At 38.5% G+C, this 19,534-nt stretch overlaps 5 non-coding genes across 5 annotated transcripts; all 5 read left to right on the top strand.

Annotated features, from left to right (window-relative positions):
* The first annotated feature begins 1,963 nt into the window (after positions 1–1,963).
* TRNAK-CUU (transfer RNA lysine (anticodon CUU)) lies at positions 1,964–2,036 on the top strand. Its single transcript has one exon. It is a non-coding gene; the product is annotated as a tRNA-Lys (tRNA).
* Positions 2,037–4,904: 2,868 nt separating this feature from the next.
* On the top strand, positions 4,905–4,977 carry TRNAA-AGC (transfer RNA alanine (anticodon AGC)). Its single transcript has one exon. It is a non-coding gene; the product is annotated as a tRNA-Ala (tRNA).
* A 2,862-nt stretch (positions 4,978–7,839) lies between these two features.
* TRNAK-CUU (transfer RNA lysine (anticodon CUU)) lies at positions 7,840–7,912 on the top strand. Its single transcript has one exon. It is a non-coding gene; the product is annotated as a tRNA-Lys (tRNA).
* Positions 7,913–11,206: 3,294 nt separating this feature from the next.
* TRNAK-CUU (transfer RNA lysine (anticodon CUU)) lies at positions 11,207–11,279 on the top strand. Its single transcript has one exon. It is a non-coding gene; the product is annotated as a tRNA-Lys (tRNA).
* A 6,664-nt stretch (positions 11,280–17,943) lies between these two features.
* TRNAK-CUU (transfer RNA lysine (anticodon CUU)) lies at positions 17,944–18,016 on the top strand. The gene has a single exon. It is a non-coding gene; the product is annotated as a tRNA-Lys (tRNA).
* Positions 18,017–19,534: the final 1,518 nt, after the last annotated feature.

A 19,534-nucleotide genomic window follows, 5' to 3' on the forward strand; every position in this document is an offset into this window, starting at 1 on the left:
CAGAAAAATCACAGATGGCTTTCAAATTTGGTGTCATTATAACGACTAAAGTGGTTTAATCAAAAGTGTTTAGGTATTCTAGAGCACGTGAGAGGAATTTGATTTCTTATGCAATCTCAAAATGAAAATTTCACACCTTCCATTTTGTCTTATTTTACTTGACATTTTTTCCTCTGAAGGATGTATAAAAGTGAAGTTCCTTGCAAACAAGAGCAGAGGAATATCCAGAAACGGTTTTCCTTAATAGAAAATGTTGAGTCTGCATACTGTATTGAATTGGGAGCCTGGCTAGCTCAGTTGGTAGAGCATGAGACTCTTAATCTCAAGGTTGTGGGTTCGAGCCCCACGTTGGACAAAAACGAGTATTTTTTGCTGGATTATTGCATTGGCTCTCATAATATGGTGATTAATCTTGTATTAGACATGCACTAACTCCTAAAAATTGTATCTCCCTTGGTTACTCATTCATGAGAAATGTATCTCCAAGATTAGGTAGGGCCTGAGTCTAGGTTAACATACAGTGATATCACTCCTATTCAAGTACTAAACAGGCCAACCTGAAGTGTAAAACATCCCCTAGGTGTAGTTAAGGCATCAGTTAGGAGTGAACTGAAGACTCATGTTATGGGCAATTAGACTTGAAATAAAGTGTGGACAGCAGTAACGTTACTTTTGAAATGTGATGCTAAGTGAGCATGCAGGGGAATTAGCTCAAATGGTAGAGTGCTCGCTTAGCATGCGAGAGGTAGCGGGATCGATACCCGCATTCTCCTTTCTAAAATTTGCATACATTTTACTTTTTAACTTGTAATTGCCATGGTTGTTGCAGAGTAAGAACAGAAAAGTCACAGATGGCTTTCAAATTTGGTGTCATTATAACAACTAAAGTGGTCTAATCAAAAGTGTTTAGGTATTCTATAGCACGTGAGAGGAATTTGATTTCTTATGCAATCTCAAAATGAAAATTTCACACCTTCCATTTTGTCTTATTTTACTTGACATTTTTTCCTCTGAAGGATGTATAAAAGTGAAGTTCCTTGCAAACAAGAGCAGAGGAATATCCAGAAACGGTTTTCCTTAATAGAAAATGTTGAGTCTGCATACTGTATTGAATTGGGAGCCTGGCTAGCTCAGTTGGTAGAGCATGAGACTCTTAATCTCAAGGTCGTGGGTTCGAGCCCCACGTTGGACAAAAACGAGTATTTTTTGCTGGATTATTGCATTGGCTCTCATAATATGGTGATTAATCTTGTATTAGACATGCACTAACTCCTAAAAATTGTATCTCCCTTGGTTACTCATTCATGAGAAATGTATCTCCAAGATTAGGTAGGGCCTGAGTCTAGGTTAACATACAGTGATATCACTCCTATTCAAGTACTAAACAGGCCAACCTGAAGTGTAAAACATCCCCTAGGTGTAGTTAAGGCATCAGTTAGGAGTGAACTGAAGACTCATGTTATGGGCAATTAGACTTGAAATAAAGTGTGGACAGCAGTAACGTTACTTTTGAAATGTGATGCTAAGTGAGCATGCAGGGGAATTAGCTCAAATGGTAGAGTGCTCGCTTAGCATGCGAGAGGTAGCGGGATCGATACCCGCATTCTCCTTTCTAAAATTTGCATACATTTTACTTTTTAACTTGTAATTGCCATGGTTGTTGCAGAGTAAGAACAGAAAAGTCACAGATGGCTTTCAAATTTGGTGTCATTATAACAACTAAAGTGGTCTAATCAAAAGTGTTTAGGTATTCTATAGCACATGAGAGGAATTTGATTTCTTAGGCAATCTCAAAATGAAAATTTCACACCTTCCATTTTCATTTCGTCTTATTTTACTTGACATTCTTTCCTCTGAAGGATGTATAAAAGTGAAGTTCCTTGCAAAACAAGAGCAGAGGAATATCCAGAAACAGTTTTCCTTAATAAAAAATGATGAGTCTGCATACCATATTTAAGTGGGAGCCCGGCTAGCTCAGTCGGTAGAGCATGAGACTCTTAATCTCAGGGTCGTGGGTTCGAGCCCCACGTTGGGCGAAAATAAGTATTTTTTGCTGGATGATTGCATTGGCTCTCATAATATGGTGATTAATCTTGCATTAGACATGCACTAACTCCTAAAAATTGTATCTCCCTTGGTTACTCATTCATGAGAAATGTATCTCCAAGATTAGGTAGGGCCTGAGTCTAGGTTAACATACAGTGATATCACTCCTATTCAAGTACTAAACATGCCAACCTGAAGTGTAAAACATCCCCTAGGTGTAGTTAAGGCATCAGTTAGGAGTAAACTGAACACTCATGTTATGGGCAATTAGACTTAAAATAAAGTGTGGACAGCAGTAACGTTTCTTTTGAAATGTGATGCTGAGTGAGCACACAGGGGAATTAGCTCAAATGGTAGAGCGCTCGCTTAGCATGCGAGAGATAGCGGGATCGATGCCCGCATTCTCCATTCTAAAATTTGCATACATTTTACTTTTTAACTTGTAATTGCCATGGTTGTTGCAGAGTAAGAACAGAAAAGTCACAGATGGCTTTTAAATTTGGTGTCATTATAACAACTAAAGTGGTTTAATCAAAAGTGTTTAGGTATTCTATAGCACGTGAGAGGAATTTGATTTCTTATGCAATCTCAAAATGAAAATTTCACACCTTCCATTTTCATTTCGTCTTATTTTACTTGACATTCTTTCCTCTGAAGGATGTATAAAAGTGAAGTTCCTTGCAAAACAAGAGCAGAGGAATATCCAGAAACAGTTTTCCTTCATAAAAAATGATGAGTCTGCATAACATATTTAAGTGGGAGCCCGGCTAGCTCAGTCGGTAGAGCATGAGACTCTTAATCTCAGGGTTGTGGGTTCGTGCCCCACGTTGGGCGAAAACGAGTATTTTTTGCTGGATGATTGCATTGGCTCTCATAATATGGTGATTAATCTTGCATTAGACATGCACTAACTCCTAAAAATTGTATCTCCCTTGGTTACTCATTCATGAGAAATGTATCTCCAAGATTAGGTAGGGCCTGAGTCTAGGTTAACATACAGTGATATCACTCCTATTCAAGTACTAAACAGGCCAACCTGAAGTGTAAAACATCCCCTAGGTGTAGTTAAGGCATCAGTTAGGAGTGAACGGAGCACTCATGTTATGGTTAATTATACTTGAAATAAAGTGTGGACAGCAGTAACGTTACTTTTGAAATGTGATGCTGAGTGAGCACGCAGGGGAATTAGCTCAAATAGTAGGGCGCTCGCTTAGCATGTAAAAGGTAGCGTGATCGATGCCCGCATTCTCCATTCTAAAATTTGCATAAATTTTACTTTTTAACTTGTAATTGCCATGGTTGTTGCAGAGTAAGAACAGAAAAATCACAGATGGCTTTCAAATTTGGTGTCATTATAACGACTAAAGTGGTTTAATCAAAAGTGTTTAGGTATTCTAGAGCACGTGAGAGGAATTTGATTTCTTATGCAATCTCAAAATGAAAATTTCACACCTTCCATTTTGTCTTATTTTACTTGACATTTTTTCCTCTGAAGGATGTATAAAAGTGAAGTTCCTTGCAAACAAGAGCAGAGGAATATCCAGAAACGGTTTTCCTTAATAGAAAATGTTGAGTCTGCATACTGTATTGAATTGGGAGCCTGGCTAGCTCAGTTGGTAGAGCATGAGACTCTTAATCTCAAGGTCGTGGGTTCGAGCCCCACGTTGGACAAAAACGAGTATTTTTTGCTGGATTATTGCATTGGCTCTCATAATATGGTGATTAATCTTGCATTAGACATGCACTAACTCCTAAAAATTGTATCTCCCTTGGTTACTCATTCATGAGAAATGTATCTCCAAGATTAGGTAGGGCCTGAGTCTAGGTTAACACACAGTGATATCACTCCTATTCAAGTACTAAACAGGCCAACCTGAAGTGTAAAACATCCCCTAGGTGTAGTTAAGGCATCAGTTAGGAGTGAACTGAACACTCATGTTATGGGCAATTAGACTTGAAATAAAGTGTGGACAGCAGTAACGTTACTTTTGAAATGTGATGCTGAGTGAGCACGCAGGGGAATTAGCTCAAATGGTAGGGCGCTCGCTTAGCATGCGAGAGGTAGCGGGATCGATGACCGCGTTCTCCATTCTAAAATTTGCATAAATTTTACATTTTAACTTGTAATTGCCATAGTTGTTGCAGAGTAAGAACAGAAAAATCACAGATGGCTTTCAAATTTGGTGTCATTATAACAACTAAAGTGGTTTAATCAAAAGTGTTTAGGTATTCTATAGCACATGAGAGGAATTTGATTTCTTATGCAATCTCAAAATGAAAATTTCCCAACTTCCTTTTTCATTTCGTCTTATTTTACTTGACATTCTTTCCTCTGAAGGATGAATAAAAGTGAAGTTCCTTGCAAACAAGAGCAGAGGAATTTCCAGAAACGGTTTTCCTTAATAAAAAATGATGAGTCTGCATACCATATTGAAGTGGGAGCCCGGCTAGCTCGGTCGGTAGAGCATAAGACTCTTAATCTCATGGTCGTGGGTTGGAGCCCTAGTTGTGCGAAAACGAGTATTTTTTGCTGGATTATTGCATTGGCTCGCATAATATGGTGATTAATCTTGCATTAGACATGCACTAACTCCTAAAAATTGTATCTCCCTTGGTTACTCATTCATGAGAAATGTATCTCCAAGATTAGGTAGGGCCTGAGTCTAGGTTAACATACAGTGATATCACTCCTATTCAAGTACTAAACATGCCAACCTGAAGTGTAAAACATCCCCTAGGTGTAGTTAAGGCATCAGTTAGGAGTGAACTGAACACTCATGTTATGGGCAATTAGACTTAAAATAAAGTGTGGACAGCAGTAACGTTACTTTTGAAATGTGATGCTGAGTGAGCACACAGGGGAATTAGCTCAAATGGTAGAGCGCTCGCTTAGCATGCGAGAGGTAGCGGGATCGATGCCCGCATTCTCCATTCTAAAATTTACATACATTTTACTTTTTAACTTGTAATTGCCATGGTTGTTGCAGAGTAAGAACAGAAAAGTCACAGATGGCTTTTAAATTTGGTGTCATTATAACAACTAAAGTGGTTTAATCAAAAGTGTTTAGGTATTCTATAGCACGTGAGAGAAATTTGATTTCTTATGCAATCTCAAAATGAAAATTTCACACCTTCCATTTTCATTTCGTCTTATTTTACTTGACATTCTTTCCTCTGAAGGATGTATAAAAGTGAAGTTCCTTGCAAAACAAGAGCAGAGGAATATCCAGAAACAGTTTTCCTTAATAAAAAATGATGAGTCTGCATAACATATTTAAGAGGGAGCCCGGATAGCTCAGTCGGTAGAGCATGAGACTCTTAATCTCAGGGTCGTGGGTTCGAGCCCCACGTTGGGCGAAAACGAGTATTTTTTGCTGGATGATTGCATTGGCTCTCATAATATGGTGATTAATCTTGCATTAGACATGCACTAACTCCTAAAAATTGTATCTCCCTTGGTTACTCATTCATGAGAAATGTATCTCCAAGATTAGGTAGGGCCTGAGTCTAGGTTAACATACAGTGATATCACTCCTATTCAAGTACTAAACAGGCCAACCTGAAGTGTAAAACATCCCCTAAGTGTAGTTAAGGCATCAGTTAGGAGTGAACGGAGCACTCATGTTATGGTTAATTATACTTGAAATAAATTGTGGACAGCAGTAACGTTACTTTTGAAATGTGATGCACGCAGGGGAATTAGCTCAAATAGTAGGGCGCTCGCTTAGCATGTAAAAGGTAGCGTGATCGATGCCCGCATTCTCCATTCTAAAATTTGCATAAATTTTACTTTTTAACTTGTAATTGCCATGGTTGTTGCAGAGTAAGAACAGAAAAATCACAGATGGCTTTCAAATTTGGTGTCATTATAACGACTAAAGTGGTTTAATCAAAAGTGTTTAGGTATTCTAGAGCACGTGAGAGGAATTTGATTTCTTATGCAATCTCAAAATGAAAATTTCACACCTTCCATTTTGTCTTATTTTACTTGACATTTTTTCCTCTGAAGGATGTATAAAAGTGAAGTTCCTTGCAAACAAGAGCAGAGGAATATCCAGAAACGGTTTTCCTTAATAGAAAATGTTGAGTCTGCATACTGTATTGAATTGGGAGCCTGGCTAGCTCAGTTGGTAGAGCATGAGACTCTTAATCTCAAGGTTGTGGGTTCGAGCCCCACGTTGGACAAAAACGAGTATTTTTTGCTGGATTATTGCATTGGCTCTCATAATATGGTGATTAATCTTGTATTAGACATGCACTAACTCCTAAAAATTGTATCTCCCTTGGTTACTCATTCATGAGAAATGTATCTCCAAGATTAGGTAGGGCCTGAGTCTAGGTTAACATACAGTGATATCACTCCTATTCAAGTACTAAACAGGCCAACCTGAAGTGTAAAACATCCCCTAGGTGTAGTTAAGGCATCAGTTAGGAGTGAACTGAAGACTCATGTTATGGGCAATTAGACTTGAAATAAAGTGTGGACAGCAGTAACGTTACTTTTGAAATGTGATGCTAAGTGAGCATGCAGGGGAATTAGCTCAAATGGTAGAGTGCTCGCTTAGCATGCGAGAGGTAGCGGGATCGATACCCGCATTCTCCTTTCTAAAATTTGCATACATTTTACTTTTTAACTTGTAATTGCCATGGTTTTTGCAGAGTAAGAACAGAAAAGTCACAGATGGCTTTCAAATTTGGTGTCATTATAACAACTAAAGTGGTCTAATCAAAAGTGTTTAGGTATTCTATAGCACGTGAGAGGAATTTGATTTCTTATGCAATCTCAAAATGAAAATTTCACACCTTCCATTTTGTCTTATTTTACTTGACATTTTTTCCTCTGAAGGATGTATAAAAGTGAAGTTCCTTGCAAACAAGAGCAGAGGAATATCCAGAAACGGTTTTCCTTAATAGAAAATGTTGAGTCTGCATACTGTAGTGAATTGGGAGCCTGGCTAGCTCAGTTGGTAGAGCATGAGACTCTTAATCTCAAGGTCGTGGGTTCGAGCCCCACGTTGGACAAAAACGAGTATTTTTTGCTGGATTATTGCATTGGCTCTCATAATATGGTGATTAATCTTGTATTAGACATGCACTAACTCCTAAAAATTGTATCTCCCTTGGTTACTCATTCATGAGAAATGTATCTCCAAGATTAGGTAGGGCCTGAGTCTAGGTTAACATACAGTGATATCACTCCTATTCAAGTACTAAACAGGCCAACCTGAAGTGTAAAACATCCCCTAGGTGTAGTTAAGGCATCAGTTAGGAGTGAACTGAAGACTCATGTTATGGGCAATTAGACTTGAAATAAAGTGTGGACAGCAGTAACGTTACTTTTGAAATGTGATGCTAAGTGAGCATGCAGGGGAATTAGCTCAAATGGTAGAGTGCTCGCTTAGCATGCGAGAGGTAGCGGGATCGATACCCGCATTCTCCTTTCTAAAATTTGCATACATTTTACTTTTTAACTTGTAATTGCCATGGTTGTTGCAGAGTAAGAACAGAAAAGTCACAGATGGCTTTCAAATTTGGTGTCATTATAACAACTAAAGTGGTCTAATCAAAAGTGTTTAGGTATTCTATAGCACATGAGAGGAATTTGATTTCTTAGGCAATCTCAAAATGAAAATTTCACACCTTCCATTTTCATTTCGTCTTATTTTACTTGACATTCTTTCCTCTGAAGGATGTATAAAAGTGAAGTTCCTTGCAAAACAAGAGCAGAGGAATATCCAGAAACAGTTTTCCTTAATAAAAAATGATGAGTCTGCATACCATATTTAAGTGGGAGCCCGGCTAGCTCAGTCGGTAGAGCATGAGACTCTTAATCTCAGGGTCGTGGGTTCGAGCCCCACGTTGGGCGAAAATAAGTATTTTTTGCTGGATGATTGCATTGGCTCTCATAATATGGTGATTAATCTTGCATTAGACATGCACTAACTCCTAAAAATTGTATCTCCCTTGGTTACTCATTCATGAGAAATGTATCTCCAAGATTAGGTAGGGCCTGAGTCTAGGTTAACATACAGTGATATCACTCCTATTCAAGTACTAAACATGCCAACCTGAAGTGTAAAACATCCCCTAGGTGTAGTTAAGGCATCAGTTAGGAGTAAACTGAACACTCATGTTATGGGCAATTAGACTTAAAATAAAGTGTGGACAGCAGTAACGTTTCTTTTGAAATGTGATGCTGAGTGAGCACACAGGGGAATTAGCTCAAATGGTAGAGCGCTCGCTTAGCATGCGAGAGATAGCGGGATCGATGCCCGCATTCTCCATTCTAAAATTTGCATACATTTTACTTTTTAACTTGTAATTGCCATGGTTGTTGCAGAGTAAGAACAGAAAAGTCACAGATGGCTTTTAAATTTGGTGTCATTATAACAACTAAAGTGGTTTAATCAAAAGTGTTTAGGTATTCTATAGCACGTGAGAGGAATTTGATTTCTTATGCAATCTCAAAATGAAAATTTCACACCTTCCATTTTCATTTCGTCTTATTTTACTTGACATTCTTTCCTCTGAAGGATGTATAAAAGTGAAGTTCCTTGCAAAACAAGAGCAGAGGAATATCCAGAAACAGTTTTCCTTCATAAAAAATGATGAGTCTGCATAACATATTTAAGTGGGAGCCCGGCTAGCTCAGTCGGTAGAGCATGAGACTCTTAATCTCAGGGTTGTGGGTTCGTGCCCCACGTTGGGCGAAAACGAGTATTTTTTGCTGGATGATTGCATTGGCTCTCATAATATGGTGATTAATCTTGCATTAGACATGCACTAACTCCTAAAAATTGTATCTCCCTTGGTTACTCATTCATGAGAAATGTATCTCCAAGATTAGGTAGGGCCTGAGTCTAGGTTACCATACAGTGATATCACTCCTATTCAAGTACTAAACAGGCCAACCTGAAGTGTAAAACATCCCCTAGGTGTAGTTAAGGCATCAGTTAGGAGTGAACGGAGCACTCATGTTATGGTTAATTATACTTGAAATAAAGTGTGGACAGCAGTAACGTTACTTTTGAAATGTGATGCTGAGTGAGCACGCAGGGGAATTAGCTCAAATAGTAGGGCGCTCGCTTAGCATGTAAAAGGTAGCGTGATCGATGCCCGCATTCTCCATTCTAAAATTTGCATAAATTTTACTTTTTAACTTGTAATTGCCATGGTTGTTGCAGAGTAAGAACAGAAAAATCACAGATGGCTTTCAAATTTGGTGTCATTATAACGACTAAAGTGGTTTAATCAAAAGTGTTTAGGTATTCTAGAGCACGTGAGAGGAATTTGATTTCTTATGCAATCTCAAAATGAAAATTTCACACCTTCCATTTTGTCTTATTTTACTTGACATTTTTTCCTCTGAAGGATGTATAAAAGTGAAGTTCCTTGCAAACAAGAGCAGAGGAATATCCAGAAACGGTTTTCCTTAATAGAAAATGTTGAGTCTGCATACTGTATTGAATTGGGAGCCTGGCTAGCTCAGTTGGTAGAGCATGAGACTCTTAATCTCAAGGTCGTGGGTTCGAGCCCCACGTTGGACAAAAACGAGTATTTTTTGCTGGATTATTGCATTGGCTCTCATAATATGGTGATTAATCTTGCATTAGACATGCACTAACTCCTAAAAATTGTATCTCCCTTGGTTACTCATTCATGAGAAATGTATCTCCAAGATTAGGTAGGGCCTGAGTCTAGGTTAACACACAGTGATATCACTCCTATTCAAGTACTAAACAGGCCAACCTGAAGTGTAAAACATCCCCTAGGTGTAGTTAAGGCATCAGTTAGGAGTGAACTGAACACTCATGTTATGGGCAATTAGACTTGAAATAAAGTGTGGACAGCAGTAACGTTACTTTTGAAATGTGATGCTGAGTGAGCACGCAGGGGAATTAGCTCAAATGGTAGGGCGCTCGCTTAGCATGCGAGAGGTAGCGGGATCGATGACCGCGTTCTCCATTCTAAAATTTGCATAAATTTTACATTTTAACTTGTAATTGCCATAGTTGTTGCAGAGTAAGAACAGAAAAATCACAGATGGCTTTCAAATTTGGTGTCATTATAACAACTAAAGTGGTTTAATCAAAAGTGTTTAGGTATTCTATAGCACATGAGAGGAATTTGATTTCTTATGCAATCTCAAAATGAAAATTTCCCAACTTCCTTTTTCATTTCGTCTTATTTTACTTGACATTCTTTCCTCTGAAGGATGAATAAAAGTGAAGTTCCTTGCAAACAAGAGCAGAGGAATTTCCAGAAACGGTTTTCCTTAATAAAAAATGATGAGTCTGCATACCATATTGAAGTGGGAGCCCGGCTAGCTCGGTCGGTAGAGCATAAGACTCTTAATCTCATGGTCGTGGGTTGGAGCCCTAGTTGTGCGAAAACGAGTATTTTTTGCTGGATTATTGCATTGGCTCGCATAATATGGTGATTAATCTTGCATTAGACATGCACTAACTCCTAAAAATTGTATCTCCCTTGGTTACTCATTCATGAGAAATGTATCTCCAAGATTAGGTAGGGCCTGAGTCTAGGTTAACATACAGTGATATCACTCCTATTCAAGTACTAAACAGGCCAACCTGAAGTGTAAAACATCCCCTAGGTGTAGTTAAGGCATCAGTTAGGAGTGAACTGAAGACTCATGTTATGGGCAATTAGACTTGAAATAAAGTGTGGACAGCAGTAACGTTACTTTTGAAATGTGATGCTAAGTGAGCATGCAGGGGAATTAGCTCAAATGGTAGAGTGCTCGCTTAGCATGCGAGAGGTAGCGGGATCGATACCCGCATTCTCCTTTCTAAAATTTGCATACATTTTACTTTTTAACTTGTAATTGCCATGGTTGTTGCAGAGTAAGAACAGAAAAGTCACAGATGGCTTTCAAATTTGGTGTCATTATAACAACTAAAGTGGTCTAATCAAAAGTGTTTAGGTATTCTATAGCACATGAGAGGAATTTGATTTCTTATGCAATCTCAAAATGAAAATTTCACACCTTCCATTTTCATTTCGTCTTATTTTACTTGACATTCTTTCCTCTGAAGGATGTATAAAAGTGAAGTTCCTTGCAAAACAAGAGCAGAGGAATATCCAGAAACAGTTTTCCTTAATAAAAAATGATGAGTCTGCATACCATATTTAAGTGGGAGCCCGGCTAGCTCAGTCGGTAGAGCATGAGACTCTTAATCTCAGGGTCGTGGGTTCGAGCCCCACGTTGGGCGAAAATAAGTATTTTTTGCTGGATGATTGCATTGGCTCTCATAATATGGTGATTAATCTTGCATTAGACATGCACTAACTCCTAAAAATTGTATCTCCCTTGGTTACTCATTCATGAGAAATGTATCTCCAAGATTAGGTAGGGCCTGAGTCTAGGTTAACATACAGTGATATCACTCCTATTCAAGTACTAAACATGCCAACCTGAAGTGTAAAACATCCCCTAGGTGTAGTTAAGGCATCAGTTAGGAGTAAACTGAACACTCATGTTATGGGCAATTAGACTTAAAATAAAGTGTGGACAGCAGTAACGTTTCTTTTGAAATGTGATGCTGAGTGAGCACACAGGGGAATTAGCTCAAATGGTAGAGCGCTCGCTTAGCATGCGAGAGATAGCGGGATCGATGCCCGCATTCTCCATTCTAAAATTTGCATACATTTTACTTTTTAACTTGTAATTGCCATGGTTGTTGCAGAGTAAGAACAGAAAAGTCACAGATGGCTTTTAAATTTGGTGTCATTATAACAACTAAAGTGGTTTAATCAAAAGTGTTTAGGTATTCTATAGCACGTGAGAGGAATTTGATTTCTTATGCAATCTCAAAATGAAAATTTCACACCTTCCATTTTCATTTCGTCTTATTTTACTTGACATTCTTTCCTCTGAAGGATGTATAAAAGTGAAGTTCCTTGCAAAACAAGAGCAGAGGAATATCCAGAAACAGTTTTCCTTAATAAAAAATGATGAGTCTGCATAACATATTTAAGTGGGAGCCCGGCTAGCTCAGTCGGTAGAGCATGAGACTCTTAATCTCAGGGTTGTGGGTTCGTGCCCCACGTTGGGCGAAAACGAGTATTTTTTGCTGGATGATTGCATTGGCTCTCATAATATGGTGATTAATCTTGCATTAGACATGCACTAACTCCTAAAAATTGTATCTCCCTTGGTTACTCATTCATGAGAAATGTATCTCCAAGATTAGGTAGGGCCTGAGTCTAGGTTAACATACAGTGATATCACTCCTATTCAAGTACTAAACAGGCCAACCTGAAGTGTAAAACATCCCCTAGGTGTAGTTAAGGCATCAGTTAGGAGTGAACGGAGCACTCATGTTATGGTTAATTATACTTGAAATAAAGTGTGGACAGCAGTAACGTTACTTTTGAAATGTGATGCTGAGTGAGCACGCAGGGGAATTAGCTCAAATAGTAGGGCGCTCGCTTAGCATGTAAAAGGTAGCGTGATCGATGCCCGCATTCTCCATTCTAAAATTTGCATAAATTTTACTTTTTAACTTGTAATTGCCATGGTTGTTGCAGAGTAAGAACAGAAAAATCACAGATGGCTTTCAAATTTGGTGTCATTATAACGACTAAAGTGGTTTAATCAAAAGTGTTTAGGTATTCTAGAGCACGTGAGAGGAATTTGATTTCTTATGCAATCTCAAAATGAAAATTTCACACCTTCCATTTTGTCTTATTTTACTTGACATTTTTTCCTCTGAAGGATGTATAAAAGTGAAGTTCCTTGCAAACAAGAGCAGAGGAATATCCAGAAACGGTTTTCCTTAATAGAAAATGTTGAGTCTGCATACTGTATTGAATTGGGAGCCTGGCTAGCTCAGTTGGTAGAGCATGAGACTCTTAATCTCAAGGTCGTGGGTTCGAGCCCCACGTTGGACAAAAACGAGTATTTTTTGCTGGATTATTGCATTGGCTCTCATAATATGGTGATTAATCTTGCATTAGACATGCACTAACTCCTAAAAATTGTATCTCCCTTGGTTACTCATTCATGAGAAATGTATCTCCAAGATTAGGTAGGGCCTGAGTCTAGGTTAACACACAGTGATATCACTCCTATTCAAGTACTAAACAGGCCAACCTGAAGTGTAAAACATCCCCTAGGTGTAGTTAAGGCATCAGTTAGGAGTGAACTGAACACTCATGTTATGGGCAATTAGACTTGAAATAAAGTGTGGACAGCAGTAACGTTACTTTTGAAATGTGATGCTGAGTGAGCACGCAGGGGAATTAGCTCAAATGGTAGGGCGCTCGCTTAGCATGCGAGAGGTAGCGGGATCGATGACCGCGTTCTCCATTCTAAAATTTGCATAAATTTTACATTTTAACTTGTAATTGCCATAGTTGTTGCAGAGTAAGAACAGAAAAATCACAGATGGCTTTCAAATTTGGTGTCATTATAACAACTAAAGTGGTTTAATCAAAAGTGTTTAGGTATTCTATAGCACATGAGAGGAATTTGATTTCTTATGCAATCTCAAAATGAAAATTTCCCAACTTCCTTTTTCATTTCGTCTTATTTTACTTGACATTCTTTCCTCTGAAGGATGAATAAAAGTGAAGTTCCTTGCAAACAAGAGCAGAGGAATTTCCAGAAACGGTTTTCCTTAATAAAAAATGATGAGTCTGCATACCATATTGAAGTGGGAGCCCGGCTAGCTCGGTCGGTAGAGCATAAGACTCTTAATCTCATGGTCGTGGGTTGGAGCCCTAGTTGTGCGAAAACGAGTATTTTTTGCTGGATTATTGCATTGGCTCGCATAATATGGTGATTAATCTTGCATTAGACATGCACTAACTCCTAAAAATTGTATCTCCCTTGGTTACTCATTCATGAGAAATGTATCTCCAAGATTAGGTAGGGCCTGAGTCTAGGTTAACGCACAGTGATATCACTCCTATTCAAGTACTAAACAGGCCAACCTGAAGTGTAAAACATCCCCTAGGTGTAGTTAAGGCATCAGTTAGGAGTGAACTGAACACTCATGTTATGGGCAATTAGACTTGAAATAAAGTGTGGACAGCAGTAACGTTACTTTTGAAATGTGATGCTGAGTGAGCACGCAGGGGAATTAGCTCAAATGGTAGGGCGCTCGCTTAGCATGCGAGAGGTAGCGGGATCGATGACCGCGTTCTCCATTCTAAAATTTGCATAAATTTTACATTTTAACTTGTAATTGCCATGGTTGTTGCAGAGTAAGAACAGAAAAATCACAGATGGCTTTCAAATTTGGTGTCATTATAACAACTAAAGTGGTTTAATCAAAAGTGTTTAGGTATTCTATAGCACGTGAGAGGAATTTGATTTCTTATGCAATCTCAAAATGAAAATTTCCCAACTTCCTTTTTCATTTCGTCTTATTTTACTTGACATTCTTTCCTCTGAAGGATGTATAAAAGTGAAGTTCCTTGCAAACAAGAGCAGAGGAATTTCCAGAAAAGGTTTTCCTTAATAAAAAATGATGAGTCTGCATACCATATTGAAGTGGGAGCCCGGCTAGCTCAGTCGGTAGAGCATAAGACTCTTAATCTCATGGTCGTGGGTTCGAGCCCTAGTTGTGAGAAAACGAGTATTTTTTGCTGGATTATTGCATTGGCTCGCATAATATGGTGATTAATCTTGCATTAGACATGCACTAACTCCTAAAAATTGTATCTCCCTTGGTTACTCATTCATGAGAAATGTATCTCCAAGATTAGGTAGGGCCTGAGTCTAGGTTGACATACAGTGATATCACTCCTATTCAAGTACTAAACAGGCCAACCTGAAGTGTAAAACATCCCCTAGGTGTAGTTAAGGCATCAGTTAGGAGTGAACTGAACACTCATGTTATGGGCAATTAGACTTGAAATAAAGTGTGGACAGCAGTAACGTTACTTTTGAAATGTGATGCTGAGTGAGCACGCAGGGGAATTAGCTCAAATGGTAGGGCGCTCGCTTAGCATGCGAGAGGTAGCGGGATCGTTGACCGCGTTCTCCATTCTAAAATTTGCATAAATTTTACATTTTAACTTGTAATTGCCATGGTTGTTGCAGAGTAAGAACAGAAAAATCACAGATGGCTTTCAAATTTGGTGTCATTATAACAACTAAAGTGGTCTAATCAAAAGTGTTTAGGTATTCTATAGCACGTGAGAGGAATTTTATTTCTTATGCAATCTCAAAATGAAAATTTCCCAACTTCCTTTTTCATTTCGTCTTATTTTACTTGACATTCTTTCCTCTGAAGGATGAATAAAAGTGAAGTTCCTTGCAAACAAGAGCAGAGGAATTTCCAGAAACGGTTTTCCTTAATAAAAAATGATGAGTCTGCATACCATATTGAAGTGGGAGCCCGGCTAGCTCAGTCGGTAGAGCATAAGACTCTTAATCTCATGGTCGTGGGTTCGAGCCCTAGTTGTGCGAAAACGAGTATTTTTTGCTGGATTATTGCATTGGCTCTCATAATATGGTGATTAATCTTGCATTAGACATGCACTAACTCCTAAAAATTGTATCTCCCTTGGTTACTCATTCATGAGAAATGTATCTCCAAGATTAGGTAGGGCCTGAGTCTAGGTTAACACACAGTGATATCACTCCTATTCAAGTACTAAACAGGCCAACCTGAAGTGTAAAACATCCCCTAGGTGTAGTTAAGGCATCAGTTAGGAGTGAACTGAACACTCATGTTATGGGCAATTAGAGTTGAAATAAAGTGTGGACAGCAGTAACGTTACTTTTGAAATGTGATGCTGAGTGAGCACGCAGGGGAATTAGCTCAAATGGTAGGGCGCTCGCTTATCATGCGAGAGGTAGCGGGATCGATGACCGCGTTCTCCATTCTAAAATTTGCATAAATTTTACATTTTAACTTGTAATTGCCATGGTTGTTGCAGAGTAAGAACAGAAAAATCACAGATGGCTTTCAAATTTGGTGTCATTATAACAACTAAAGTGGTTTAATCAAAAGTGTTTAGGTATTCTATAGCACGTGAGAGGAATTTGATTTCTTATGCAATCTCAAAATGAAAATTTCCCAACTTCCTTTTTCATTTCGTCTTATTTTACTTGACATTCTTTCCTCTGAAGGATGTATAAAAGTGAAGTTCCTTGCAAACAAGAGCAGAGGAATTTCCAGAAACGGTTTTCCTTAATAAAAAATGATGAGTCTGCATACCATATTGAAGTGGGAGCCCGGCTAGCTCAGTCGGTAGAGCATAAGACTCTTAATCTCATGGTCGTTGGTTCGAGCCCTAGTTGTGCGAAAACGAGTATTTTTTGCTGGATTATTGCATTGGCTCGCATAATATGGTGATTAATCTTGCATTAGACATGCACTAACTCCTAAAAATTGTATCTCCCTTGGTTACTCATTCATGAGAAATGTATCTCCAAGATTAGGTAGGGCCTGAGTCTAGATTAACATACAGTGATATCACTCCTATTCAAGTACTAAACAGGCCAACCTGAAGTGTAAAACATCCCCTAGGTGTAGTTAAGGCATCAGTTAGGAGTGAACTGAACACTCATGTTATGGGCAATTAGACTTGAAATAAAGTGTGGACAGCAGTAACGTTACTTTTGAAATGTGATGCTAAGTGAGCATGCAGGGGAATTAGCTCAAATGGTAGAGCGCTCGCTTAGCATGCGAGAGGTAGCAGGATCGATACCCGCATTCTCCATTCTAAAATTTGCATACATTTTACTTTTTAACTTGTAATTGCCATGGTTGTTGCAGAGTAAGAACAGAAAAGTCACAGATGGCTTTCAAATTTGGTGTCATTATAACAACTAAAGTGGTCTAATCAAAAGTGTTTAGGTATTCTATAGCACGTGAGAGGAATTTGATTTCTTATGCAATCTCAAAATGAAAATTTCACACCTTCCATTTTCATTTCGTCTTATTTTACTTGACATTCTTTCCTCTGAAGGATGTATAAAAGTGAAGTTCCTTGCAAAACAAGAGCAGTGGAATATCCAGAAACAGTTTTCCTTAATAAAAAATGATGAGTCTGCATACCATATTTAAGTGGGTGCCCGGCTAGCTCAGTCTGTAGAGCATGAGACTCTTAATCTCAGGGTCGTGGGTTCGAGCCTCACGTTGGGCGAAAATAAGTATTTTTTGCTGGATGATTGCATTGGCTCTCATAATATGGTGATTATTCTTGCATTAGACATGCACTAACTCCTAAAAATTGTATCTCCCTTGGTTACTCATTCATGAGAAATGTATCTCCAAGATTAGGTAGGGCCTGAGTCTAGGTTAACATACAGTGATATCACTCCTATTCAAGTACTAAACATGCCAACCTGAAGTGTAAAACATCCCCTAGGTGTAGTTAAGGCATCAGTTAGGAGTGAACTGAACACTCATGTTATGGGCAATTAGACTTAAAATAAAGTGTGGACAGCAGTAACGTTACTTTTGAAATGTGATGCTGAGTGAGCACACAGGGGAATTAGCTCAAATGGTAGAGCGCGCGCTTAGCATGTGAGAGGTAGCGGGATCGATGCCCGCATTCTCCATTCTAAAATTTGCATACATTTTACTTTTTAACTTGTAATTGCCATGGTTGTTGCAGAGTAAGAACAGAAAAGTCACAGATGGCTTTTAAATTTGGTGTCATTATAACAACTAAAGTGGTTTAATCAAAAGTGTTTAGGTCTTCTATAGCACGTGAGAGGAATTTGATTTCTTATGCAATCTCAAAATGAAAATTTCACACCTTCCATTTTCATTTCGTCTTATTTTACTTGACATTCTTTCCTCTGAAGGATGAATAAAAGTGAAGTTCCTTGCAAAACAAGAGCAGAGGAATATCCAGAAACAGTTTTCCTTAATAAAAAATGATGAGTCTGCATAACATATTTAAGTGGGAGCCCGGCTAGCTCAGTCGGTAGAGCATGAGACTCTTAATCTCAGGGTCGTGGGTTCGAGCCCCACGTTGGGCGAAAACGAGTATTTTTTGCTGGATGATTGCATTGGCTCTCATAATATGGTGATTAATCTTGCATTAGACATGCACTAACTCCTAAAAATTGTATCTCCCTTGGTTACTCATTCATGAGAAATGTATCTCCAAGATTAGGTAGGGCCTGAGTCTAGGTTAACATACAGTGATATCACTCCTATTCAAGTACTAAACAGGCCAACCTGAAGTGTAAAACATCCCCTAGGTGTAGTTAAGGCATCAGTTAGGAGTGAACGGAACACTCATGTTATGGGCAATTAGACTTGAAATAAAGTGTGGACAGCAGTAACGTTACTTTTGAAATGTGATGCTGAGTGAGCACGCAGGGGAATTAGCTCAAATGGTAGGGCGCTCGCTTAGCATGCGAGAGGTAGCGGGATTGATGACCGCGTTCTCCATTCTAAAATTTGCATAAATTTTACATTTTAACTTGTAATTGCCATAGTTGTTGCAGAGTAAGAACAGAAAAATCACAGATGGCTTTCAAATTTGGTGTCATTATAACAACTAAAGTGGTTTAATCAAAAGTGTTTAGGTATTCTATAGCACATGAGAGGAATTTGATTTCTTATGCAATCTCAAAATGAAAATTTCCCAACTTCCTTTTTCATTTCGTCTTATTTTACTTGACATTCTTTCCTCTGAAGGATGAATAAAAGTGAAGTTCCTTGCAAACAAGAGCAGAGGAATTTCCAGAAACGGTTTTCCTTAATAAAAAATGATGAGTCTGCATACCATATTGAAGTGGGAGCCCGGCTAGCTCGGTCGGTAGAGCATAAGACTCTTAATCTCATGGTCGTGGGTTGGAGCCCTAGTTGTGCGAAAACGAGTATTTTTTGCTGGATTATTGCATTGGCTCGCATAATATGGTGATTAATCTTGCATTAGACATGCACTAACTCCTAAAAATTGTATCTCCCTTGGTTACTCATTCATGAGAAATGTATCTCCAAGATTAGGTAGGGCCTGAGTCTAGGTTAACGCACAGTGATATCACTCCTATTCAAGTACTAAACAGGCCAACCTGAAGTGTAAAACATCCCCTAGGTGTAGTTAAGGCATCAGTTAGGAGTGAACTGAACACTCATGTTATGGGCAATTAGACTTGAAATAAAGTGTGGACAGCAGTAACGTTACTTTTGAAATGTGATGCTGAGTGAGCACGCAGGGGAATTAGCTCAAATGGTAGGGCGCTCGCTTAGCATGCGAGAGGTAGCGGGATCGATGACCGCGTTCTCCATTCTAAAATTTGCATAAATTTTACATTTTAACTTGTAATTGCCATGGTTGTTGCAGAGTAAGAACAGAAAAATCACAGATGGCTTTCAAATTTGGTGTCATTATAACAACTAAAGTGGTTTAATCAAAAGTGTTTAGGTATTCTATAGCACGTGAGAGGAATTTGATTTCTTATGCAATCTCAAAATGAAAATTTCCCAACTTCCTTTTTCATTTCGTCTTATTTTACTTGACATTCTTTCCTCTGAAGGATGTATAA

The sequence above is a fragment of the Triturus cristatus genome, chromosome 4_1 (assembly GCF_964204655.1).
Source record: "Triturus cristatus chromosome 4_1, aTriCri1.1, whole genome shotgun sequence".
NCBI lineage: Eukaryota > Metazoa > Chordata > Amphibia > Caudata > Salamandridae > Triturus > Triturus cristatus.